The sequence below is a fragment of the Meleagris gallopavo genome, chromosome 12 (assembly GCF_000146605.3).
Source record: "Meleagris gallopavo isolate NT-WF06-2002-E0010 breed Aviagen turkey brand Nicholas breeding stock chromosome 12, Turkey_5.1, whole genome shotgun sequence".
NCBI lineage: Eukaryota > Metazoa > Chordata > Aves > Galliformes > Phasianidae > Meleagris > Meleagris gallopavo.
In genome coordinates this window covers 3,898,711-3,919,885 of record NC_015022.2, presented here as the reverse complement: position 1 = coordinate 3,919,885, position 21,175 = coordinate 3,898,711, and the positions used below count along the sequence as shown (strand labels likewise).

Sequence of the window (21,175 nt, the reverse complement as noted above, 5' to 3'; positions counted from 1 at the left end):
ATAGGAAAAGCCTCAGATAGAGGTCCGTTTCCATTGTATGGCAGAGATACGGGATTGCCAGGCTGTCAAGTAAGTATAGTGATGATTCAAAGCAATTACAGTAATTGGAACTAAAATTGAGGCACCCAAATATCATAAACAGGAATGTATTCCGTGAACTGTAGAATGAGTTTTCTTTTTTCTGTGTTGTGAAATAATCTTGCACTTAAATCCACTTAGGAGATTCTCACTCTGTGTGTGAATGGAACTGGTTCTATAGCTTTTGACAGTGAAATCTTACTTTTCAATAAAAAATAAGTTATTACTTATTTGTACATTGTGTTTCAATTGTATGTGTAATCTTTTCATTGCAAGATTAGTTTTATTTACCCTTGGAAGTTTTTTATTCCTCTCTCTACATCCTTCAACAGAGCTCTAGACCAATATGGATTATACATCAGGATGAGTTTGGGATACTTGGATTTTTCACAGATGTCAACAAATCTCAGCTTTTTAGGTAGAGCATGACTTCGTGGAGTTAAGAAAGAAGTCATTTGTACCCAGACCTTTTCTTTGGATCATATAGCACGTTCCCTTTTGTTTTTGCCAGCACACGTAATGATGTTCAAGCCTTGTATTTTTCAGTCTTGAATCTAGGTTTTTGAAAGTGACATTGTTGTTAACAGAAGTTAACCTGATTCCAAACATCGTAGTGTCAGAATCTCATGGAGGTGTGATAGTATTAGAAGAAGGATGTTGCAGATAATGCATCTCAAAGCAATGAACTGCCATTCTGTCTTGTTACAACTGAAATCCAATAATGTGCTACTTAGATTAATTCAGCAGGTCTTTCTTGTTGAAGCAAGGCATTGTTCATAAGTTAGGTACAAGAATGAGTCTTAATTTAATATACATATGTTTGCAAATCTGAGAAGTTCTGGAGATGCTTCCAAAGGTGATCTCTGATAGAAATATGTAACAGGAGCCTGTCTTTCTTGGTGGGTTCTTTGACAGAGAATCTTATAAACTCTTTTTGGTTATAACCAGAGACATGTTACAAAGACTACTATTTTGCCAGGGGGGACAACGGATTAGTTGCGTAAGGGAAAAGGTTTTTCTGTAGGGTATGAGTATGTTGTTGGGTGTGTCCTTTTTCACATTAATGGGTTTGTGGAGGATTGTTTTTTTTGGCATTCATTTCTTCACCTGTCTTTGGAAGAAGAAAGTAAATGTCTCTAGGATGACTGTTTTTGAATAATTGCTCATTTTAATTTTAGCTTGCGTTACTTCTATTTATGAATTTTTGATAAAAGCTCATTCTGTGAATGTTAAATCTACTAATGTAGTGCTTCATACATGTTCGTATATAGAAATAAAAAGTAATAGAAAGAATTCCTATTTCAGTTGCACGGACCTGTGAGGAGTAGACAAGGAGAATCAGGAAACCATGCTACTACTCTGCTGTCTGTTTCCAAGTATCATGCTTGCTGGAATGTAATGATGTTATACTCGAACAATTAGGATCACAAGGAAGATGTCAGCACTTGAAATTATTTGCAAGCAGCTTGGACAGCACATCTAGAAATCAGTGTTTGGAGTCAGTAGTTTGAAAATCTCAGCCTTGCCTTGTTTTGTTTTTGTTTGTTGTGATTTTGGTTTTAAATTTCACCTGATGAGATTTCTGTGCATAAGTAGACTGAAGTATGAAAAATCTACCAGACTCATTGTCCCAGACAGACAAGAAAAAGGAAAGATGAATGTATTTTAGACTCTGCTGTCATCATGAATTTAACTGATTTGGGCACTGTTGGCAATAGAATTATGCAGATGTTGTTTTCTTCCTAAATTATTTTGACGTAGTGGAGGATTGCAGTCAGTTCTGCCTTGACAAGTTAGACACTGGTTCTTTTACAGCACTTTATGAAGAGACAAGAGGAAGATGGTCTTGCACTTGGTGCTAGGGGTGCCACTGCTCTTTCATTGCTCCTTCAGTTGTGATATCTTTGCCTAAATTCCTTTTAATTAAATTTTAAGATGGAAGCAGACTCTCATATACAGCAAGTGACAGTAATAGTCGTCCTTCAGCTACTTTATTTGCTGTCTTGAATCTAGCCCCTGACATGTGAGAAGCTGTAACAAATGTATTCCAGCTTGCAAAGAGTGAAAAATATCATGTCTTAAACATAGAAAAGAGAATCTCTGCTCAACCATGAGATCCGAGATCTGTATGTGCAGAATGTACTGGAGTGGTAGAGCTTACGTACTGTCCAGCAGGGATCAGTAGTTCTTTTGATTAGCATTTTTATGTGTTGCTTTCCAACTCTTACCTTCCATGCTGCCACTTCTTTTTGGGCAAGGAGTGGCTTTTCAGTATGCAGTTAGCTTTCTTACTGATACTATAGCGTAGTTCTGACTGAAATATGTTGGAAGACTTTTCATTTATCAATAAATACTAACTATAACTGACTGTAGTTCACTAGGAAACTCTTATACTGGAGATTGTGTACATCTTTTAAGGAATACAACGTTGTTGGGCTTTCAAGTTTTCATAATTAGATTATCTAATATTATAACATCTTGTTTTGTGGTTTTCATGTGCTTTTAAATTTAGAGAAAATTATTTTTATGACTCCAAATCATCAAGTATTATGTTTAGGAACATGATTCTTCTCAAGAGTAAATGGACATTTCCCTTTTTTTGAGTTGGTTGAAGAGTGCCTTGGGAAGCTTGAATGGGCAGCACCATGTGGCTTCTTCTTTTATTAAGTATCATTCTCATAGCTTTTACTACTTTTCTACAACACGTGTGACAAAGAAAGACCCATTTGCAACTGTATGGGTGAGCTTTCAACAAAATTATCAGAAAAAGCAGTATACTTCAGATTCAAGTTTGGGACTTGACATTGTTGCCAGTCTAGACAGTGAAATACCGTATTAATGTAATTAGAGTTGTTCAAATAACTCCTTATGTACTATACTTAAATATAATAATTTAAACTTGACATTAGTTTGGAAGCAAACTAATTTCCACATTACTCCTTCATTAAGTTAATGTTCTGTATTACAAAGCAGGTTTGTTAACTTTGCATAAAATTCTCTTATGCATTGTGGTAATGAGTAATTTCTGTTGTTTGGCTTCTCACTGAGCAAAGTGCTTTTATATCTCTTAGCTACTTATATCTATCACCATTTAATATTGTTTTTTACACGTAGCTATTTCAGTGCCAAAATCTTAACGTGCCTTTTACTTGTATGTATTCCTTTGATGTGCTTTCTACTACTTATCCCACATTTTATTCTTTAGTATATGGGGAAAAAGTTATTGTGGGTAAATCTTTCTATTTTTTATAGTTAGGATAATTAAAAATGTCGATAGAATTAACTTTCAATTAGATGTTAATTCAATTTAAAATTACATTTTACTTTGTTGTTACCAGTTAAATCTGACAGTGTTTGAAATCATTTGCTAACTTGGATTTAGGATTTCTTGCTTCTTTATTTTTCTTTATATGTATGTGTGTGTATTTATGTATGCCACAATATCCATTCATCGTTGTGGATGCCCCATCCCTGGAGGCATTCAGGGCCAGGCTGGATGTGGCTCTGGGCAGCCTGGTCTGGTGGTTGGTGACCCTGCACATAGCAGGGGGTTGAAACCAGATGGTCATTGTGGTCCTTTTCAACCCAGGGCTTTCTATGATTCTATGACCATAAATCCCTGGCAGTACCGAGTATGCAGCTCTTATTCTTGCTTACAGTGTAGGAAAGTGATCATAAGGATGAAGGTCAAAAGCAATCCCAAAATGTCATTCTGACAATCCAAATAAAGAATCGACTGCGTTGTCCCAGATCCTCACACAGTCGAGTCTGCAGAGGCTGTAAACTGAGATTAAGATGATAGAGGAGCCCTTTGAAAATCTAATAGCATAACATAAATGGAGTTGGTTTTGCACCAGATCTCTTTATTTCATTTTAATAGAGGATACATAACAGTGTCTCACACTGAAATGCTGCTAGAAAAGCTTATGCTCTGTTTTGAATGTTCTTCGGTAGGTTTGCATCCCAGTGAAATTTCAGTGTTCTAAACTAGATGGAGTACCCCATCTAAAGCCTTGCCATTTCTTATGTCTTCATGACCATGCTGTTAATGTTGGCCATCTTGTGTTTGCCTTTTTCATAACAAACATCCAGTCTCGGACACGTTTGGTTGCTGATGATCTGCCTGTGAAGTCTGAATTAGTACAGTGGTTGTGTGCTCCAAACTGCTCTTTTATAACAGCTATGCTGTGTCTTCAGCAGCTGTAGCTGTCCTTGTTTCCTTAGTTTCTCCACTGAGTGCATTGGAGCCGTAAGGGGGTCAGCATCACTAAGCTGAAGATAGAAAATTATTCATGACATTGTGCATAAAAAGCAGACAGTATGGATTTCTTGATAGATGGAAATAAAACATTTGTAATCCCTTCGTAGTGATTTCAAATCTGCGTTGTATCCAGTGTGAGGAAGAAGTGATTGCTAAAGACAGTGGATGTTAGCAGAGAACTCAAGAGCCAGCATTCGTTAGATTTTGTTTAAAATATAACCTTTTTATGGGCAGATTTATCTTAACTTCATTTTTTAACTCCCTAATCTGTGTGCTCTGTATGGTGATGAGGAATTTCAAGTGTTACAAAAACCCATTTAGAAAAAAGCTTAATTAAGAATAAGTATGCAAAATACGTGATTGTTGGAAAGAACTGTGAAGTATATTTGGCTAAATGCATTTCACTTATGGTGTAAAATTATGAACATATACTGTATGAAATGTATACCACTATGCAGTGTGTGAAATGTACACATCTATTTCATGCAATGTGAAATATATAGTACTAAGTGAAGTGTATATGAAGTGTTTATGCTTCATATTTCATTTCATTCACTACTGGTAGATTATTTTTTTCTAACTCAATTCTGGCTGCTGTTAATATATACATTTCACATCTGTTGGCAGTAATTCTCCAAAATCTTTGTATTTTGAATGGGCAAAAAAAAAAAAAATCCTGTAGAAAGATGGTCCATCATTGTTACCAGTAATATTGCTACTCTGCTTTCCTCAGTAGCTGTCAGCTCTGCTATTGCTGTGAAGTTAATGTGAGGTGACTCATTTAGCAGCACATTATTACATCATTGGAACATGATGTAAGGCACATCAAGCATTATTAAATTAGCCTGAATTTTGCAGTATGACAGTAACATTTTATGCACATTAGCACCATACTTAGTGTTCCTTATGGGAATATAGTTCAAGTAAACATATTAAGACATAAATTCAGATAGCTTCTCAGGATTTCCCAATTTCTTGTTTATCAGGAACAAAATACAAGCTTCAGTTGAATGTTAAGACAGATTTAGTGGCATGTTTAGTGTTTCATAAATTACTTTAAATATATGCTGTTACTTGAACAGTACCTCGGAGAAATAAATAGCTGATTTCTCTTTGAATCTAAGTTGGAATGAACGCACCCATCTGCCATCTTTGTTCTGATTCAACATTGAGTGTTTTGTCATTTATGTACTGCTCAGAGCTAGATCTGTGTATGCCTGACTCATTTGTGCTGAAAAAGTACTGCAGAATTTAATGTAGTATAGATATTGAGCAATGGGAATTCATACTGTTTTGTTTGGTTTTGAAAAACCATGACCTTTGTGTTTGTTTGTTTAATTATAACTTTCACAACTGAATGTGAGACTTTAAAGGTTGCATCTTTTCTGCAAGATTTAGCCATGTGTTAAAGAACAAACTCAGTTTTTCATGATTATAAGTTGATGGTCCTTAACATCCTTCACACGCTGGGAAAAAAGAGAAAAAGGTTCTTTGTGTATTTAGAAGTGTGTCTTACCAGATGCGCTGCAAGAACTTGGAAGTAAACCAAGCAATGTCCTTAGCACCTATTTTTTGAACAATTTAACAGATGACTTCGGCAAAAGAGATGTTTGCAAGTGCATGTTTCTGGAATTTGCATAGTCAGAGGCTAATTTAGCCTCTTTCAAATTCAGAAAAGACTTTAAAGTCATTTGATGGAATGGAAACCTAAAGAGCAGTCCTTACTCACTACAATCCTGCAGAAATTAGTATTTCACAGGGCACTCCCAATATCTCACACAGGGAAGCGTTATAAAAGTAGAGCAACTCTTGAAAGTGAAATTACTGTCTATCAAAAATTAATACAGAGAGCAATTTTGACCAAGATAAAATTGTGAAAATGTAAAGAATAAAATACAATCAGATAATGTGTGTTCTCACATTTTTTCCCCATTTGCTGCGATTGCCTTTGGTATGTAAATATTTCATTCTAAATCCCTAGATAAAGTAAATAGTGTTGTTTCTTTTTAAAAAAATCTAGTTAACGCGGTACCATTAGCAGAACAAGCAGAACAAGGTATATGAATCACAATCTGGAGACTGTATAATGTCAACTGCAACTGAAAATAAGGCACATACTGAAAAACTTGAAGCATTGCTGCTTGCTGCCTGGCTATTCTGATGACAAATTTGAGTTGTCTAGAGGAAACACAGAAGCTTGCTCATAATGTGCGTAGGCAAAAATGGCAGACTTTGTGTTCCTGGTAAATCAGCGAGGCAGAATGAAAGCAGGTATCCAGCGTAGGGTATAGTTACTAGCTTGCTGCATAAAGAAAAAGGAATAGAATTCTGAATAGCACAAACTCAAAAAGTATTTTTATATGTTTAAATTACATAACCGTAAGATGTGTAAAGTAGAATGCAGAAGATTTAACTGTGGGTTTTTTTTTTTAAAGTAAAGCATCAAGTAGGATGGAAGAAGAAGCATGCAGACATGAGTACATTAGGAGATACGTATGTATGAAAATACATGCAAAGCAAAAATGAGATTTACTGACAGAAGTGGAAAATCAAACAGTATGAAAAATATAATTCAAAATGCATGTTTTTTAAGAACAAAAAAGTTGAAGGTGAGAAAATGAGTGATTGTGAGTACTGGAGTAGAATATTGCTTTGCTGGTATGTGGCAGCTGAGATTTTACTTAAAATGTGAGTCAAGGAAGGAAAGGCTGTTTTTAACAAATCACAGCTTAAAATGTGGCTGTTCTTGACATGTATATGAAAGTTTCCAAACAGATTTCTCCATTTGCAAGTGTAGCCCTCCAACAGCAGCATGGATATCTGTCTTTGCAGGTGCTCCTGGAACGCTTAGCCAGTTTTCTAATGATTCATTATTCTAATACAAGGGCTGTTGCATCATGTCACTAACATGCTTCACCATGGCTTTATGTATAGGTCTCTCTGAAAGTAATGCCTCCTATTTATTTCCATGGAAATTACAACATATACAAAGAGCACAGTAACACTGTTTGATAGACCAAATTCTCAGCTACAAAACACTCTTTCTCATCTGGTGACTCAGTGGAGTCACCACCACTAGCTGTGTATTTTTGTCAGCAATGAACAACAGCGTATGTGTTGCACTTATAACAATTTGTACCAGCAGAGGTGACCCACTAAAACGCACCACTTACCACTTTATTGTGCTAACATCCACTGCTTGGGCTCCATAAACGTTCAGCAAGCATCGATGAATGTCAGCGGCTGCAGTTTTTTCCACATGAAGGAATTCAGTTCTACACCTTTGCTTCGTGTGCACTTCCATGTCAGACACCATTCTGTCAGACTGCCCCTCTGCTGCCATCTGTCAAACAGCAGCAGCATGTAATGGAATACTGGTGGGAAGGTTCAGCCTCTGCTGCCATACCACCACCATCTGCCTCTCATGTCATGTGCCCATGTAATAAAACAGGAGGTGTTACTTTTGGAGCAGCCCATGTATGTCGAGGCACAACAGGCCCTAGATGTTGGACAGCTATTGAGAACAAATGCATCAGATGTTTCTTCATCACTCTAATGATCAGTTCTTAGTTTCTTCCTGATAGCCTGATGTGCAAACTTGAGAAATGCACTTTTCTCTTGTGCAGGTTCATAAAGTTTCAGGAGTTCTCATTTCTTTCTGTGGGAATTCTGTTCGTACCCGAAACTTTTTAATTGCTCATCTCTAATGCCTCTGACCCTTCTCGGCTTCCTTGGGAGAAATGATCAGACAGTTACTCTGACTGAGGCTGTGCCGTCTGCTCCTGTGGTGTTGTGGTGCAAACAAATGGAACTAATTAAAGGCTTCAGATTAATACAAAAATTCAAATAGTTATACTAAGAGTGAGAATAGGCACCTTTAGACCACACCTAAGTGGCTGACAAGAGGATGCAGCACAAGGAACACTAGAGGTTGGGTCTGTTAGGCATATAGCTGGGATGTTTCAAATCCCATTGGGCTTTTTTTTTTTAAACTTCCTAATTATTAAATGGCTGGTAGTAGAATAAGTTAGTAGTTGTTTTAGATCTAAAAATGTAGAATATACATTTCAATGTATAAGGAAATATAATATTATATCTATAATAAGGAAAAAAATGTAGGCTGTAAATCTAATTATAAAAAAACACATGTGCCACAGAGGAGTTCCCATTTTGTAATGAAATAAAGAAGATGTATTAGAATTTACTGTAGTGCTAATGAAAGCTGTCAGATTGCATCAGCTGTGGAAACAAAATGCATTCTCTTTTTTAAAACTGAAGTGTCTATTAAACAAGAAAGCTTTTCCTCCTCGATGTTTTAGATGGATTTTTCGAGTGAGGCAGAAAAGTACATGGTGTTCTGGGCCTTTCTTATCTGTGTGGCCTTAGAAAAGGCTACAAGTGGGTTCTTCCTGTCTCATTTAAGGAGCTATAGAGATGCCTTAATGCCTATTTATATCCAGTACTGAGTTACGGAAATATATATATATATGTACATATTTAAGTATGGGAGGGGGAGGAGAGTTAGTACCAAATAACTTAAAAGCCAACAAACTGATTTTATTTTGTAAACTTCCTTTTTAATCTCCTCTGACACCTTTGACATCGAGAATCTCTCAAAGCAGATTTTCCCATCTGAGCTATGGGCCTGTTAGAAATGCATCTTCTAAAGGAAGCTGACACAGTGTTAACTGAAGTAGCAACCGTGGATGCTGTAGCTGATACTTTCTTAAAAGGAAGAGGTGCTGAGAGAGATACATTTTAAAGGCAGATGGGATATCCGAACATGAGTTCTATTTTGCTTCGTTTTACTTCTCAAGTAAAATCAAGTTACTTTCTCTTGATTATGATTAATTAGAACCAAATTATTACTTGTGCTACTGGGAAAATCTGTCTCTCAGCAAATAGGGAGCTGCTTGCAGGCAGAACCTTCTTAGAAAGTTTTTTTAAAAAAAAGTACTGAGCATAAATTCAATTTCTTTTTCCAGAGCTAGAGGTGTCCACCTGAAGTTAATCAGGGAAGACATCCCCTTGAACAAAGTGGGTAGCAGGTGTTGGGAATTAGTTAGCAGGGTTGAGGGATGCTATTTATAAAGGAGAAGCAGCTTTGGGAGAAATCATTTTAACTGTCTACAAGAAGCAGACTTGCCTGTTTGTGCTTGCCTGTCTTTTTCTCACGCTATTTAGAATTAGCAAATTTTCTTGCCTCCTTTTAATTTTTGATTGTTTGATTATGTTTAAGGTTACGAATGTCCTATAAGTCAGTAGATATATTTTAAACCTTGCTGTATAGGGAAGTAAGAAGCATTTTACACGATGGAATGCAGAATTTCAAGTTTATTTATTAATTTATATAATATTTATTTATTAATTTGTTTGCTGAATGTAGTTCCTCCTGCCTCAGAGTTGGGTGCATTTCGGTGACATATTTACAGTATTACTGGAGAATAAGGGAAAGATTAGCTCAGTTCTCTTCTCTTAACTGTACCTGGATTTAATGGGGTGGATTGCCTTTGGGATTTTCTTGCAATGTTTATTCTTTCTGTCTCTGACTACTCTAACAGGTTGAGCTGCCATTTTCTTTCCCTTTCTTCAGAGAGTGTTCCACCCCAGATTTTGCACCTGCAGAGTTTTCAAGATCACAACTGGAACTGGGAAGGCAGAGTTAAGAGTAACATAGGCAGCCTGTTGTTTAGCAGTTACTGCCTGGGATGGGCAAGGAGTGGGGCTTGAGCAGATTTTCAGTGAATGGAAAGAAATAAGCTGAATTTCCATTTTGACTCCTCTTCCATGGAACTAAGCCATCCATCTTGTATTAGTTTTGAATGTGTAGCAGAGTGCTTTTCAAGATGATAGTGCTCCTAATGCCGCAGGATTCTGAAGAGGAGAAGGATAACAACATTCACTGGGAGTAGTTGGGATGGTGCTATTTTATCTGAAGATAAGTGGTCACTGGGCTTGTCAGTCCATTTACTGGCCTTGTGTTGGGATTACCTTTCACTTGATCATGTATGAAAACATACGTGTTTTGCGAGTTAAGTCCCAATAGTTATCTGGTCGCTATATTTTTTTGAACCCTCATTATTTTAAACATTGTCTGACTTGGTGCTTGGCTGTGTAGGAGAGGGGATACACAGCTTTCTCATCATGTAAATGAAGCATTCTACAGATCATGTGAAATCTTTTAAAATTATTTTGCTGAAAATGCAGAGGGAGAGAGAGAAGCAGGTGCAAGGATAGTTTGAACCTTATATATCCTTTATAGCCTTCTTCTGTAAGTAAGACTCAGCAGAAGGCCTTTTATATTATTGATTTATCACGCTTGTGTATTGTAAACACAGAGAGAAGTGAGAAGGCTTGTACAAGAAAAAAAAAAAAAGAATAAACCCTCAGCTGCTGCATTTCTGACATTTTGCAGTTCTCCCCAAACCTCCTGCTTTTGTATTGTCGCAGTAAGGAAGACATTCAAATTATTGTTTTCATAATGTAGCGGAGAGATGCAAAGGGAAGGAGCCTGACCTGTAATCGCAGTGCTTAGTAACGCCTTGCTAGAATGCAGTGAGCAATGCAAAAACACCTTGCCTGGGGGAATGAGTAACGACAAGCTGAGCCAGCATAACCTCAGGGACTGGACACTGACATCATCAGCGTGCTGCTTTTAGAAATGGAAGACAGAATTTGTAGTCTTGCGAGTATGTGATATCGGTGTAGGGAAATCACTGTCACATAAGAGAAGGAAGGTATTTATTTCAAACAGTTGGATGCTTTAAAGTTGTTTAGATGCAGAGGAAATGCAGAATGTTTCTTTCCCTTCACATTTAATCTTTACTGCTCCCACTGCTTAAAAAATGTGTTTGGAATTGTGCATAAACTTCTTCCTGTGGTGTTTTCTTCACTGTTCTCTGTTCCTGTGCTCCATCTCAGTAATACTGCATTCACATGAACAGAATTATCTGTAGCAGCGCATATGCGTGGAATAAGCAATATATTGATACCTTGGTATTTTTCAGAGTTAATGTTAATTAGGAAGACAGTAGAACTAAATGTCTGTTGTTTTGTTTATGATGTTGCATCACTTCAGTGTTTAGTACCCTAGGTAGCTGTTTTTTACTCCGGTGAGCTAGATTAGCCTGATTACACTGGCAGGATGCAGTTGATGGATGACTGTCATTATCTTCTCAAACCTGCATGATACTTTAGGTATAGGAGATGATAATTAAATTTTCAAGAGACTACATCGAGATTATAAGATCTAAGTATCTTTTTTAAAATGAGGAATATGTTTGCAATTATCAGTGTGTTGTTAGAGGACCCTCTCCTGAGGTGTTTTATTAACAACCCCTGATTTCCTTTAAATTGATCAAGAAAAAATACTTAAGTTATCATGTAACGCTTCAGTTGTTTTGTTGTAGTTTCTTTTTAATTCTGATTTGTTTCTACTCCTGAAACAGACCAAAAATGGATCAAATCTATTGGTAATGGCTTGAAGACGTACAGGTTAGCACAATATATTTAATGAAACCTCATTTGAGACAAAACGCTAGAGAGGATCATAATTAATGCCTCATTTTCTGCCAGTTGCTATTGATTACTCATTCAAGGTCCCTTTGTTCTCAGACTGGTAACGCTATTTCACATTACGATTTGATGGTATTCTGAGGATGAGATTCTTTAACGACATACTCATAATTGCAAACATATCTCTGGAATTTAAATTTGAAATGAATTTACGTTATATGTCAGTGTTGGTTATTTTTTCCAAACTCAGCTCCTATCTTGGAGTGCATGTTCATTAGAGGGGCCGAAGTTTGTGGACTTCAGTGAAGTGAAATTGAACACTTTCTGTATTTATTGTGTTTTTGTCTTAAACTGGATTCTGTTGAACTCAGGTGAATGGTTATTTGCATCCTAGTCCTCTGTACTGCACTAATATCTCACAGAGCAAGTATTTGTCCATGTTTAATTTTGTGCTATCTTTTCCTTTGAAGTTGCAGTAACAAGATGCACAATTTAACTGGGGGACCTTGCAAGTTTAGCAGAGTTTGACTCCTCCATTTTGCTATATTCATTTAAACTAGCGTGTGCATGTTGTCAGATGTATTCATAAGGCAAGACATACAAAGTATCAGGACACACTTTATACATACTTGAAGTCTTCATCCATCATCTTTTTCAATCAAAGCAACAAAATGTTTCTGCTCTGCTACTGCAGTATTTCAGTAAAGCAGGAGCTGCACCTCTGCTGCCTGTTCTGCATAATTCTGAGAAATGCTGAGTGAGTTTGTCTCCAAGTATGTCCTAGTTTCTGTCTTTCATGGAATTTGTGCAGCTGCCTTCTGCCTGCTAGTCAGGAAATGAGGATTTGATTGAGATGAGTATTGTTGAATTATTTTGCTGTAGTAAAACGATGTATCTAAGCCCCAATTGCTTTATAAACACTTAAGTGCTTTGATTGTTTGGCCCCCGTTAGTAGGAGCCTCACTACTGGGACCGAATGCATAAACTTGGAAAAAGAAGCCAATTCCAAAAGCTAGGAAAAATAAAACTAGTTGACTGGCTTATTGAGAGTGCAAGTGAGAGGGGAGTTGTAACTCTTTCCTGTGGAAAGGTATCTGGGGGTTCTGCCCTGTGGAAAGTTGCACGTTGGTCATCAGTGTGCACTGTGAGCCAAAAGGGCATGGCTGGCAGCAGGGCAGGGGTGCGCTAAGCCTGGTGCTGCACCTGGGTGCCTGGGGCAATTGCCCCACTGCTAGCACAGCCTCACCTTGCGCACTGTGTGCCAGTTGGGATGACACAGTGTAAGGATGTTAAACTATTACGTTGTTTCCAAAGGAGGCCATCAGGGACGGTAAAGGACCTGAGGTGTGAGGAGTAGCCAAGGTCCCTGGGTTTGCTCGGCTTAGAGCAGAGGAGACTGAGGGGAGGCCTATGGCAGCTGCAGCTCCTCACAGGGAGCAGAAGGCAGAGCTGAGCTCTGATGTGCGGCGAGTGAGACGGCCTGAGGTGACAGCATGGAACTGTGTTGGGAGAACTAGGCTGGGAAGTAAGGAAAGGCTCAGCAGAGGGTGGTGGGTATGGAACAGACTGCCCGGGGCAGAGGGCACAGCCCCGAGCTGCCAGCATTCAGTGAGCATTTGGACACTGCTCTCAGACATAGGGTTTGATTTTTCGGGTGGTCCTGTGTGGGGCCGGGACTTGATGATCCTTGCGAGCCCCTCCCAGCTTGGGTTATTCTATGATTCTGTGAACTCTCATTTCCAGAACAGAATGCATTTTTATGCCAATACAATAGCCCTGTCGTAATTGGTTGCATATAAGGGGCTATTACTTTTATTCTCAACCATGTTATTCTTTTGATAGAAAAGAATGAATAATGTGAAGGCACGTAGTTGTATTTGAATCATACTGTTTCATAATTTGGCTTTGTCTGCTCCAGGAATCTTAGTTCTTAAAGTATTTGCTAATAGATTTGCATTTTAAAAGTAAACATAAGCAAGATTTGAACCACTAAAAATGCTGATTCCTGGAATGAATCACAAAGGCAACTGTATATAATAGATTTTTGAAACGGTAAAACTTAATATGCAATAAGATAACATATGGATAGTATTTGTTTAAAATAAACGAATAAATGTTCATATATATTTCAGCATAGCTTGGCTTTCCTATCTGCATATAACCCAAACGCTTGAGACCCTCAAGGAGTATTGTATAAGGACATCTGTAGGTTCTTACTTGTCGAAATTTTTTACTATCAAAGCAAGAAAATCAGAGAGTTGTTTACCAACATATTAGGACTCTGCTGGCCAGTGTTCCTAGAGTTCATTGAAGGCAAAGTGGTATTTTGGCATCAAGTTGTGTCACTGGGATTCTAGAGGCTGGAACAGTTAGACTGTGTAAAAGAAAACTTCCAAACTAGTCAAACTGTTTCTTATTTGTATTCTCAAAATCTTTGAAGGAATCAGTTTTAAAACCATTTAAAATGTGTTGAGTGAGGAGCTCTTTTTTTTTAAACTCTCAGGCATACCATTTTGATGCAAGCATATGGTTGATTAATTTTTTAGTTTGAGAGGAAACTAGCTTTGCTTGGAGATAAATGCAGCTGCAATACAAACTTGCTTGTTGTCTGTGGCAAAGGTGCTTCAAGATATAGAGATACTGCCTCACTGCTTCTCTTCCTTCCTATGTAGGTCCGATTCTCTTCCTTCCACCTCACCATTTCACCAGTTGAGTACATGACTTCCTTGCATTTCATTTTTCTGAAAGTAACTTTCAGGAGAGACACCCCTGTACAATTTTTGTCTAAATAGCAGCCCTTGGCACTTGTTTAGTTTTGTTTTTTAAAATGTGCCTTTATTTTTGGGCTGAGGTGATGCCATTTGCCTTGAGGCTATCGAAACAGTTTGGCTTTTTCTGAAAGAGATTATCTTGAAAAGTAAAGCAGCGTGTTTACCTCTTTTCTCTCTTCCAGTATCTTTGGAATGGGGATTGTTATATTCTTAGTCAATTGTAATAAGTCTTTTTAGGGTGTGGTTTGTTTTTCTTAGATTAGCTATTGAACATGCATTCCCTTGGGAGAATACTGTTTTAAGTAAGTTCCTGTTTGTTTCAAAGCTGGAAATAAGCCTTACAAAATCCAAACAGGCAAAATTTTAAGGATGCTGCCTTTTTATTTATACGAGCAATCCAACTCAGCAGTGTTCAGGAGAATAACCAGTCATTGATTATTCTTTAGTAATTGGATTCGTACGTGGCAGATGAGGTTCGGATTGAGAGTGTTTGTGCTCTATGGAGAATGTTGCAAACTCTGTGTAAGCAATCCGCCTCTGCACAGGGACTGGGGGCAGTTAGGCAGGAGAAGCTCAGTGCTGGTAATACAAAGCCTTTCTGCTATCCTCAGAGGTATTTCTGTATTCCTTTCTTTATCAGATGCCCTTAGGAAAGGATCAGTCCTAATCAATATTGCTTCTCAATTGGTTCAGACAGGCAGAAAAATCAATAAGATGAAGTAATGACATCTATTTTTATTTTATTTGGGAAGACTTGGGAACAATTATGAAATTTTAAACAGATGCCTCATTTGATGGTGGAAATGGTGGAAGAGGGTTATGGTTTCTGGGTGGTGCTTTTTGGTCGGTTGGTTTGGCTTTTTTTGGTTGGTTGTGGTTGTTGTTTGTTGTACTTGAGAGGAATAAAAACTCTTAACCAAACACAGTATAGGCTAGGAGACTTCTGAAGAACGGATTGCACAGTTTGGGATTTACTTGGACTGTATACAAAATGCAGAGGTCCCTCCCAACCTCAACATCTCTGGTCTGTCACTGAGGCCTTGCTTCTGCTACATGAGAGAGCTATCACAGCACTTCTTCCACAGGGGCTATGTGAGGAAACTTTCCTTCAGTCCTGGGTAATCCTGGGCTGGAAGTCATCTTACTTTTTGATTAAGTCCTGAGATAAAGACTAATTCTGTAAATTTGGTACTTATTTTTTGACAGTGATGGTTTAGAAGAAGCACTTTTCACAAAGTATTGTCCAAGCTTCCTACTTGGGCTGTAATGTGGCAGGTGAGGAGAACAAGAAGCAATGGTGTGTGCATGCAATGGTGAGGTGCTGCAGCCTGGGGAGCTGCAGTGCTGAGCAGTTGCTGCCATTGTGGGGCCTGCAGCTGTGCTGCCTGCAGAGCCTGGCTGCAGCTTTGGGAGCATATGGGGTGGAGGAGGAAAGAAAACAAAACTTGGGAACTGTGGGGCTAAAAGGAGGAAACTTAAGTAGGTGACAGCTCAGGCTGGTTTTGGTGTAAATGTTAATCCAGTCAGTGGTTTTTATCTTGCATCATCCGATGATTGAAACGTTAGCACAGTTTGAATGTAGGCAGACATGATTGTTATCCTGCCAACCAGCAGCCGTATGTTTTACTTCTCCTGTGTATGAGGACTGGACTGCATAATGACCTAGAATGAAGAAATGAACATCAGATAGTTTGTATCTGAAGGCTGCTGCTCCGTGGTGACCTTAAAGCACTCACATTCTGAGTGTATGAAAAGCAAAGTACAGAGATTTAGCTGTGAATGTTAGTGCAAGTGGAAAGCTGTATGCAACATTCAGTGGTAAAGCTCCAGTGAGTCCATTTTTACTGCTTGGTTTATGTTTCCTTCACAAAAGACTTCCTTGGGTTTCAACCCAGTGTTTGGGGATTGTTGGACTAAAGGTTAAGCATGGTAGCACCCATGAAAAAACATAATCTCATAAATCACCAGCATTCACTTCAGCGTCACAGAAGTTGAAAAGGAAACAAAATGTGTTTGAATACTATGGAGAAGCTTTTAAAATGTGATGAAGTTTTATATTCTGTGTTAATCTAATCTGTTATCTCTTTCGCCTGTGCGATTTTTTTCGGATATTTCTTATGTGTTTTTATGAATGTAGTGTTACTGGATTTCTAAGTGTGTACTAAAACCTGATGTCACACAGTAAATTGAGCAGTTTTTCTCAATTATCTTTATAATGTATAATATATTAGCTGTTATTTGGAAAACTAAATAAGGTATTATGATTTTTGTTTACAGTTCAACTGTGGATTATTCTTTTCAGACCCTTTATGGAAGTGATTCTGTTGTTTGGAGGCTTACAGCCAGACTTTCTCTTCCTTTCTGAATTTTGCTGATATTGTCTGAACTCAAAGGCCTTCACTGAAAGCCCAGTAAATGCCTACATAGCATACTATATGCATTTAATAATTTGTTAGCATGATGTATTAACAGCTTAATTGTTACAGAGCTTAATTTTTTCTTCTCTGTATATCTTGCAGACTAGCCTGCTCCGGTCAGATATGGGACTTGGAAGTCCAGGTCAGCTGTCATCCTCGGGGAAACCTGGAACAACCTACTACCCATTTTCTGGCACAAATCAGCGCCGAAGACCACTTCATGACTCGCCAGCTCTTGGTGAGTAATACAGGCTGTTTTTAAACTTTCATTTGTGACACATTTCTACAGACTTAATTTTTTTTGAATAGTCATCTTGTATACTGGAGATGGCTGTATGCTGAGCACTTTAAATTACAACAAAATGCTGTAAGAGAGAGAGCAGAACTATTAAAATTTTCTTTAAGGTGCTAGTTTGAATTCGATGCTGATTGGTGTTGCTTATAAAACAAACAAGAAACTACAATACAACCCTTAATTGCAAAAGCAATAATGACAGATGGATAGGAGTTGATGACCAGCTGAGTGCCCTTAACCCATGCCATCATTAACTCCTGGAAATGCCTGACCTTGAGGTCATTACCATTATTTAGTAGGAGAAAGACACAAAAGGGAAACAATTATCCTTTTATATGCTAAAAGTAACTTTATTCAGGGAAATACATAGTTCATTGTAATTGGTTCAACATGCCTTTAAAGTTGTTAGCAATTGGAGACTAGTAGTTTATCCTGAAGTTAAGCTACTTTGCAAAACAGGCAGGAAAGAACCTGCTTAGAAATAGTTATAATACTTTAAGAGCATTTACATTGTAGAGATACTTGCTGATAAATAGAACTTTTCTTCTCAGTCATAGTTCCTGGTAATATTTCATAGCTCTAAGGACATTCTGTTGAATTAGAGAACCAAGAATGAGCCAGCTGTTCTATCATTTCTGCTACAGGAGTATCCCAAATAGCTGAGTATGCAAGTTAAAACAAAAAAAACAAACCCAAAAAACCCACCCCTGTAACCTGATATTCTAGTTTAAAAGCTACCATATTTTCTATGTTAGCATTTTATGTCATTGGTTGCTCTAGCTCTGTGTATTTTTTTGAATGCTCCTTCTTCTTTGTAGCACATAAACTCAGTCTTTCTTTCTGAAACAGTTATATTGTATCTTTCTGAAACAATATAACTTAAAACATACTTTACCCAAAATAACATTTCATCAAATCTTGAAATAACTTTAGTATTATCTAAAAACTGCGAACCCCTGAGCATTAAAATTGTCCTAAACATGCTTCAAATTGTTGTTTGTTTTTTTTTAAGCCTTTAGTTATAAAAATGTGACTTTGGAAGTTTGCCTGTACCTACATATTGGTGCTTTTTCATACAGCTTATTTAACCTGCTGTCAAGACAGCCATCATTTAGTCTGGGGTTGCCTTTCTTTACAGATATTTTTGGAAGTATTCATGCTCCTTAGTGTATGCAGACCAACTGCAGACACTCTTCAGATCTGTTATAGTAGAACAATCTAAGGAAATTTCAGTGAAATATTTTGTTTGCTGGTTTCTTTTCATAGAAAAGGTTTGTGTTATTGTCACATTGTTTACCCCCATCAGTTCAGTGAAAAATTAATAAAATAGTAACTTGCTGTGGTCGTGGGTAGCAGGGTGCTGCTACGGCACGACTTTGGGTGCTGGACATAGGCAGTAACATGAGCAGAAAGGCTGGGGAGGGGTGTATGAAACGATAACTGAGGGAGAATCCTAATACAGATTGTCAAATTTCTATTATATACTTGAATATGTAGCTTAATTAGATTATTGTTCAAACTGTATAGAATTTAAGCTCCAGATATCATTAAATTAAACCTAATGAAGGTAAGTGTAATGTTTTCAGGATAGTACTCCTATTTATATTTCTTGTTGAATGGGGAACTCAAGGGCTATAAATCTTTTCAAACTGTAGCAGCATAATATTCCTCTTTCTGTTATGGCTAAATCTGCCCAACTGGAACCTGGGATATGAGAAGATGGATGTTACAAATTTATAAAAGTGTATTTTCAAAATCCCAGGAAAAAAATATATCTTGAATCTTTTCTGGTGGCTTGAGAGTGTACGTGTGAAATAGCTGTTTTAGATTTTTATTTTTTTTTTTAATGGATTAAAGGGTATAAAACGACTGTCTAAGAATTTAAAGCAAATTTGAATTACGGCCTATCCAGGGTTTTCAACAAACTCTATTCAAATTTGCTCCTTTAACTTAATTGATATCAACCAGTGTTCCCTTTTAGGTCACAGTCTGTGTGCAGTGTAAATACCTCTTGCAAAAAAGCACTTCCTTTCAGATATCTCATATGGCATGATCAGAGTAAATGTATCCATCAAGTATGTTTACCTGCAATTTTGTGCATTTATTACGCCTGGGAATGAGTAATTTCTTATCTTGTCATATTTTATGCTAAAATTGTAATAATACTTCTCTGAATGAGAGCAAAAATAGAAATTCTATATTTTAATTGAAGACTCAGAGGGTCAGCTATAGAAATTGTAACATTCATTTTCAGAACATCTGTTAACTTGTAATTTGCGTGTGTACTATTCAGATTATTAGCAGGTGACTAAACTGGTTCAGACTGTAGAGGTAGGTAGTGAAATCCCTGGCTACTTTTGTGAATATTATTATTGATAGAAGGAAGTAGGTGTATTTCCAACTTTTCTGTTAAATGAAAATTTGAGTTATATTTGTTGCTTAAGAAAAATAATTACATCATTGGATTTGCTAATATTTACAACCGCAATATATTCTTAATGCTATAGAAATTTATATCAGTTTTCTATATTTATGTCTTTATTAAGAAATGTGGAAAGGGAAAGAATGTGTGTTGATGATCAGTCCACTTTTCTTATTACACGTCTCACAATGTTACTTTGTTTTTCATCAAGAGTGCAGTGGCATCAACATACCACGCAGTGTTGGTGTTCTCAGGGGTAGCTGCTTTCCTTGTGGAAAGAATGGAATTATTTATCAAGTGTTAAATTAGAAAAGAACGTGTGTATGTTACATATTTAAGTACCTCTTGTATTGTTGACAAATTTCATTTGTACAAAATAATTTTTAAAAAGCACCTGAATTAAAAAAATAAGAATTGCATTGTGAAAAGAAAGTAACTGTGGCTAGTTGTTATTCTCCATCTACAGCGTAGAGATTGAAATGTGTTGTTTCTCTGTACAGATCCCCTACAGACAAAGAAAGTAAGAAAGGTGCCCCCTGGTTTGCCTTCTTCCGTAAGTACCAATTCTTTTACTTAGATTAAGTAGAGTGGGCTGAAGCTGGGCTCTGTTTAACTGACATGCAAATTACTTAAGTTATCATTAGGAAGGCTATCCACTGGACATGAACAGCTATGCTAGGTGGTTGGGAGTGCTTTTTGAGGACTAAATACACATTTGATGTGTAATTTTTAGATTTCATAGCAGTGATTTGTAGCTTGCTCATATGCTCCTTCCCACTTGTCCCTGTCATTTGAATTCCTCTCTTGGGAGGAGAGCTGGGCCAGGAGCTGTCAAAGAAGATCTCCTGTACAGGTCTTTTGATGTTTAATTAGTCATTATGTTGCTGAACAGGAGGACAGACAGAGATTAATAGCTGAGAATCTTAGAAATTTACATTTGTAATAATCCCAGTGGAGCTGAAGACATTAAGATTCGGAGGACATGTACAGCTCAGCTTGCCTCAGTAGGACTGAGGTTATTAATATGCATAAATCACCGAGTCAGATGTTCATTGTGAAGCCCTGGTGGATTTTAAAGCCTTCATTAAGCCTTTCCTAACTTCAGCCTAGCATCAGGAAAGCTTTCAAGCAACTAGTTTGTTGATCCCTCTTTGCTTGAAAATTTATCCTTCGAGAATAAAGGGCTTTGATGAAAAAGGTTGGAAGGGTTTTGGTGGAAAAATCATTAATGGCTGTGATAATCTAATGCTATAGGGGTGTTGTGCGGTATTAAAAATGCTTTATTCTTAAAAGGAAGAAAATTTGTTTATAAATGAATCTGCATTTAAAGATCCACGTGAAGTGAAAATCCCCAGTGAAGTGAAGGACAGAATTATTTTTCTTCCTGCTCAGAACAAACAGGAGGGGAGGGGGAAG

The 21,175-nt window shown here is 37.3% G+C and overlaps 1 long non-coding RNA gene across 1 annotated transcript; it reads left to right on the top strand.

The window, feature by feature from the left end:
• LOC104912770 lies at positions 1 to 20,352 on the top strand. The gene is made up of 3 exons (XR_794875.3): positions 1 to 69; positions 17,145 to 17,280; positions 20,260 to 20,352. It is a non-coding gene; the product is annotated as an uncharacterized LOC104912770 (long non-coding RNA).
• The last annotated feature ends 823 nt before the right edge of the window (positions 20,353 to 21,175 follow it).